The sequence below is a fragment of the Mytilus californianus genome, unplaced genomic scaffold (genome assembly GCF_021869535.1).
Source record: "Mytilus californianus isolate M0D057914Y unplaced genomic scaffold, xbMytCali1.0.p SCAF_8, whole genome shotgun sequence".
In the NCBI taxonomy this organism is placed as follows: domain Eukaryota; kingdom Metazoa; phylum Mollusca; class Bivalvia; order Mytilida; family Mytilidae; genus Mytilus; species Mytilus californianus.
This window is the reverse complement of record NW_026262734.1, coordinates 102151487-102158722: the sequence shown is the minus strand read 5'-3', so window position 1 is coordinate 102158722 and position 7236 is coordinate 102151487.

Genomic DNA, 7236 nt, shown 5'->3' with positions numbered 1-7236 from the left:
CTCAATTAAAGGATCGATAAGTTTACACGGATCGTATCTAAATTTCTGGTCTCGGTAAATAACATCTACGTCAAAATTAAGATGAGCTATCCCGTTTGAAATAAATTTTCTACGGCTACAGCCGAATTTCCAAAACAATTTTTTGTATCTATGGAAGAATTTAGTAAAAGTTTTAAGTAATGTGTGGTAACGAAATTCCTGAATGAATAATTTACCAGTAATACATAGATTACGTTCATTAAAATCAAAAACGTCACTACAGACACAGGCATAGCGAACGAGTTGTGATATATAAACACCGTAAGACTGTGCGAAAGGAACATCACCATTCAAAAAAGGAAAATTAACAATAAGGAATGAAAAATCGTCCGTTTGACGTAAATTTTTATTCAGAGTTTCCCGTGTAAAACTTAAATATCTAAATCTAGGAAAGGAAAGTTATAACCGTTTATATTTGATTTGTTTAAAATGAGATCCTTTGGGTAAATTTCGGTAGTATATTTAGAAAATATGTTTATCCTTATCATAAATTTGTCAGGAGTATCTAGTTTTGATTTATCTGGCTCGGGCTGAATCCATTTTCTGGAACTCTATCCAACAGTAGCCTGAATTTCTTCTTCCAGTTAAAGGACTTTCGAATTGAGTAATTTGACTAGGTCTACTGTTTTTGGACACGTGTTTTCTAATTTAACACGAGAAAAACTAGTACCATAAAACACTTTGAAGCATAGTAAAGAAACTTTGTAAAGGGTCCCGCAGAACCCTGTTTCTCGCCTGAAATTGTTGTTATCAGTGTTGAATCAGTGTAAAAGTGATATGTTGACTGTAAAAAGTAAATTCATTTATCAGTAAAAATACAGAATATTGTTTTTAAAATCAAATTGTATTCATTAACTTTATCTTGAGAATAAGCTTCTGTCCTAGTTTCATCACAATCCATAAAAATTTCTCGTGTCAAACTAATTTAATCCAAGACTGTCTGTAAATGTTAACTGCAAATTAAAAAAAATAAGTCCATGCATCAGTTAATTAGTACTGAAAATGGAAAAAATAGATTTTCAAACTTTTGCTTCATAAAGAATATTTCTTAAAATTATATGAAGGTTTGACAACGTTGTGCATGTCTAACAAACGTTAACCCCTGACTGTATCTACTTGTAAACTGGCAATAAAACTGTCGTTTGATCACAGAAAAGCTTTAATCCAATTTACGTATAATTCCATGAAGGTCTGACAAAGTTAGTGGTGACTGAAAAACTTAAAACTTAGACTGCATCTTAATGTTAACTGTAAACAAATAAGTCACTTTATCAGTGAAACATGGGGAAACAAAAATAAAACATCTTCAATTTTTTGCTCAGGTCAGAAAAAAGCTGCTGTCCAAACTTCCATAAAACTCCATGAAGGTTTGACAAAGTAGGCGTTGTCTGAAAAAAATTCAAGTACAAACTGAAACTAAATGGTGACGACGACGACGCCAACGGAATATAGACTCGCGATGTCTCGCTTCCGAGACATAAATGTCGCAGGCCCGACAAAAAGAACTAATGCCATTATCGACACCATCGAGATCAACATCCTACAAGAGTTAAATGCGTGTAATTCTAAATAATGAAGAAAAAGAATTATTTGAGTGAAAAAACACGTTTTGTAATTTAACTGAAAAAATGAAACAGATTGCTTTATTCGTTATATTGGTTTTCAATTAATTCATACACAGATTTTCATAAGCAATTATTTACGTTTCAGTTGATATTACAACGTACATTAGATAATAATAGAGAAAAGATGTGCCACTCCACCATTTACATGTTGTTGTTAGTTCTTCGTATTAAATGTGAATTTAGTATCAATTTCGAGCCATTAACAGTTTTTGTAATTTTCACATGTGTTGTGCGTACTTCAGCATGTATTTGTGCGTTTTAAGGCAACACAAGTTGTAGGCAAAATATTTAGAAGTCTAGAAGGCGAACTTTTATGTTGCAATTTATTTTTAAATCGTGTCATAATACGTAAATCTAGTCAACAGTTGTTGGTCGATGCTCAAAGTAACATGCAATAACTGAGGGAATCACATCCACTCTAAAGGAACAAGACCGGGTAAGCGTCTCCTTCTATGCATTCATCAACAGCCACGTGAATCCTCACTCGGTCAATATGCCACAATCGGGAATAGGACACAATGGGTAAAATTACAGATCAGACGACTTGCAGTTTGTTTTCGATCTACGAGTTTGACTATCCCTCTGGTATCTTTCGTCCCTCTTTTGCAATTATCAAGACGGCGAAAACATCTTATCAGTCAACCAATTTGTGATATGACCATAAAACTTATGTAGTTTAATTATTTCATCATAGCTCTATTGGATCAATTTTGAGCAAGAAGTACAATCCTGTTAATGAAGTCCTATAATGTGAACATGCAAGAGCCTAACGTATTAATTGAGATATGCAAATGCAATACAATTGGGCATATGGTATGTAACTGCTGGGAAATAAATGAAAAGTTGACAAATGAAGGGTTGAAATAATCACTTTTGGCATACGTTCTAGTATAAAACCTTTAATAAATTTCAATGTCGAGGAACATGTCAAGATATGAAGATATTTAAGTTTTGTAGTAATCTCAAGTTCAATTTGATATATTCGATGCAAGCACTTACTTTAAGCGGATTATCGAGTTACAGGGCATCATCAATACATCTAAAAGAGATATTGAAGAAATTTCCAAAATGCTTTTTCTTTTTGTCTTTGATAAGGTTCTGTTTACATTCTGTATCATATGAGTAAAAGAACAAGCTCACCAGTAGGGTGCACAATTAGTACCATTGCTTTAACCCACTATTTTCTTCTGAAAATGCCTGTGACAAGTCAGACATATGACAGGTGTGTTTTAGTCGAAGTTCAAATGGTTACGATGGTTGATAAAGTCAGGCGTTGAGTGTTTTTCATGTTTTATTGACTTCTCCCTTTTTAATTTTCATGGAGTTCGGTATTTTTGTTAATTCATTTTTGACTGTTGTGGAAATATCCATTTCACAGATGACGACGGATATGCTCAAATTGTCGTAACCATAATCCTGTCCTCTTTTTCGAATGTGACCAACCAAATTAGACTTTAAGCGGTTGTGTGCTTACAGGAGCAACACGACAGGTGCACATGTGGAGTAGGATCTGCTTACCCTTCCGGAGCACCCCCGTTTTCTGCTGGATTTCATGTTGTTCTGTCTTTGTTTTCTATGTGGTGTTGTATGTACTAATGTTTGTCTTTTCGTCGTTTTTCGTTATATACAGTTACATTAAATGACATCGAAGTATACTGTGGATTCATTTATTTTCGTGGGTACCGATTTTCGTGGATTGAGGAAAACTTGCATTTTCGTGGATATTTGATTTCGTGCTTTTGCCAAAGTCTGCATATAACCTTAAAGACAATTTGTAATTCGTTGAACACTTAATTTCGTGGTTCACCTGTACCCACGAGATCCACGAAAATTGGTATCTAACGAATAATAATGAATCCATAGTATATACAAATAAAAGAGGTGGGAGATACAACTAATGAATTATTATACACGTATGTAAAGAGCATGAAATGTAAAAGGAAATTACTTATAGTATGTATTCTTAAAGACTTTTAACACAATGATTTCGTTTATCAATGATAACTCCATTGGGACCGGCACATACAGAATGGGGAGGGGTTTGCGAAAGTCTTATTATAATGTATGCAATATAAATTGATAAAAACTACAAATATTTTATAAGTTATACCAAGAATACATATTGCATTGATTCCAACGATTTTCTGGGATTATGTGATGTTCACAAAAAGGCACACTTATCAATTTAACAATTTTCATCTCGACAGAATTCGAAACAAAAGGTGGAAAAACAAAAGCGGTAATCAACAATTTCAGTCCAAGAAGCACAGAAAACGTAGAAAATAAGAAAACAGGTACAAAAAATAAACAACAGTCGACAAAACACAACCACGAAAGATGATCATCGAGCCATATAATATAATTTCATAATATAAACCGGAAATTAACTATGTGTTATTAAAACTTAAGCATTTACAGTTCCTGTGTATGCACATGTCTACTGTGTTGCTTATGACAAACAAAAATATCTTTATTAGTCGGACTTCAACGAATAGCTGAGTGGAAAAGGATAGATAACTGTGTAAACAAAATGTGAAAAATGTATACAGAATCAATAAAAAAGGACTAAAATATATTCTTCTAATATATAACGCTAACATCTGATAAAGCTTACTGTTTATAATACAAGCTTATAGCAACTAATTCGAAAATTATTTCCTGTTAATACTTTGCTGTTGATAAAACAATTTCATAGATGAAGTAATTTATTTTATATTAATATATCATAAAAACTTGTTTCATTTTTATCTATTATAACATTTGTTTCAAGTCAAATATTGAATAATAAAGATAAAAAAAATGTCAAATATTGATTCAAATGTACTGTATGGTACTTGAAAAGTATAATAGCAGTAGCGGATAAAGGGGGTTTAGAGAGCGTATAAACCACCCCTTTTGATCGTAAAAAACAATCTCATGTTTCCAAATACATGTATATATTTTTTTAGTACGAAATCATCAAAAAAGATGTTCACATCGCTCCGCTCGCTGTTATATATCCAATTATCAGGAATTTCTCCCCTTTCAAAAATCCTGGATCGGCCGCTGAATAGTATAATTTTATCGTATAAAACAAACGGTAAAAGTTATAATTGAAAGACTACTTACATCAAAATAATAATTGCTTTGTGGCATGACGTTTTGCTTTGCCTGGTTTGAACCAAGTGTTGTGAAAAGATTGAACAATAAGTCCTTAAAGAATAATCCGGTTGATTAAAACAAAATTCTGCTGGTGGAGGTTTCCTCCCCGATGGTATCAACACTCAATTAACAGAACCAATGGTACTGCATCAGATGAGCATTTCGACATATAATGTCTCTTCAGTGGTACTCGAAGCCAAAACATAATACAAATGTTGAAGAGCTGGCAAAACCCAAAAAGACCCAAAAACAGAAAGCAAAACCTGGACAAGGAATCAGCGCCGCTTTGCATGCGGGTGATACATTATTGAACTTGAAATTATTTCTAAATTTTAAAACAGCAAATTTAAATAAAACAATATTCGTATTTTCATGCCAATCCCGAAGTTCTGGCTAATGGGCTGGGGATACCCTTAGGTATTAACAGTTCACCAAAAGATGTTTCGGCCCAGGGGTGGTAATAGCATTATCGGTACCTATTTTACTGGACCAGATGCGCATTTCGACATTTAATGTCACTTCAGTGATGCTCGAAGCCAATAAATTTGAACGGTCAAAACATAATACAAACGAGGAAGAGTTGTTAACACTCATGTTCCAACATCCTTTGTTTACATATACTTTCGCATGCACAAGGCCATACTTTTCTCAGACTGCTTATGGCATCTATACAGTTAATCAGGTGAAATAGTACTGATTGATTTTTAGTCTTTGAGAATATAGTTTATTTATTGGTTGAAATTGGGCTTTGGAATAGCTTTCAGTAACTCCAAGAACTCTAAGACAATGTAAGACCGGTACTGTGTGTATAAAATACCTGTGTTAGTTGTTTTTATGCTCAATACCGTTCTGATTACTCAAGTCCGTTCCAAATAATTTTTACTGGTTTCACTGTTGGGAATGTTGTTCCAGGTTAGGGGAATTGATCACTAGTATGTCTGTTACTGACTTAAGCCAGGAGCTTATATTTATTATCCAGTGGTTGTCGTTGGTTAATGGGTCCTAATTGTTTTAAGGCACTGGCTACGGTTACATGGAAATGTAATAATAATAAAAATATTATTGTTACATTGGAGACTAAATGCCGGAATGCATGGTTGGGTAAGGACCTGATTAATTACGAATGTAACAATAATTATTGAGGTTACGGTTACATTGCGTTATTGTTACATGAAAAACAGCAATGTACGATGGGACTAGTAATATGTACTAAATAATAAAAGTTAAAGACATTTATTTTATATTTACAATACATACAATTATTACATACAATTTCTTTAATTTTTTATTTACAATGACATTTTCTACATATCCAGTAAGTGGTTTTTGGAGCATGTTTAAGTCCGACACATTTCTGATGAAACCACTCCAAGCAGCCATCACACATCAGTGATGCCGCATTGTGAACGTCCGTATCGCATACCGTGCAGTCCATTCTGCGATATCCCTTTTAGAGCAAAAAGGCAACCTTTAATGTTTGCCATGCTTCTGGTGAGAAATACTTTTTCACTCTAGCAATGTTGATATTCTCATCCAATATTTTGGTTGGAAGCATGTGGTGTAGTTTCATGTCGTCTTTCAATATGATCGCACTGCCGTCCATTACGGATTTTATGTTTACCTCACATTTCAGTATCCAAATTAGCACAGCTAAAAAAACCAATAAATCATAAAAATGCAAATCAATTGTCGAAAGTTCATCAAGTACTAATAATTAGTGCCGTTGAATTATTTTCCATTTTTCAAACTGACAACGCCATGGCTAAAAAGTAAAAAGACAAACAGACAAATAACAGTACACACGACATAACATAGAAAACTAAAGACTAAGCAACACGAACCCCATCAAAACTGAGGGGGGGATATTCACTGTCCCAATTTTTTTTAAAAGTTATTTACTTTCTTCTTTTTCCTTTGGTCGTCTTTTAAGAAACGGCATGACTCTCTTCGTTCTTCTGGGCAATCCAACGACGGTCGTTTCTGCACCTTTCGGTCTTCCTCGGCGTATCATTTTAGGGGGAGCTTATAGGAAGGTTTCTCAGCCCGAGTTCTCAACAACAAACCATTGAACTATATTTTTCGCCTTTGGCACTACTAATCTGAAGAAGTATCTTTAAGAACATCAAAACCAGTAATACGTAAAACTATTTAAACACCATTTGTTGAATAATAATATTTATTATTTATCATTATTACAAGTATTATTTAGTACATATGAAAGAATTAAGCAACAAAACTATAGAAGATTTAAGTTTAATAAATCTAGCTTACATTGCTGTTTTTCATGTAACAATAACGCAATGTAACCGTAGCCTCAATAATTATTGTTACATTCGTAATTAATCAGGTCCTTACCCAACCATGCATTCCGGCATTTAGTCTCCAATGTAACAATAATATTTTTATTATTGTTACATTTCCATGTAACCGT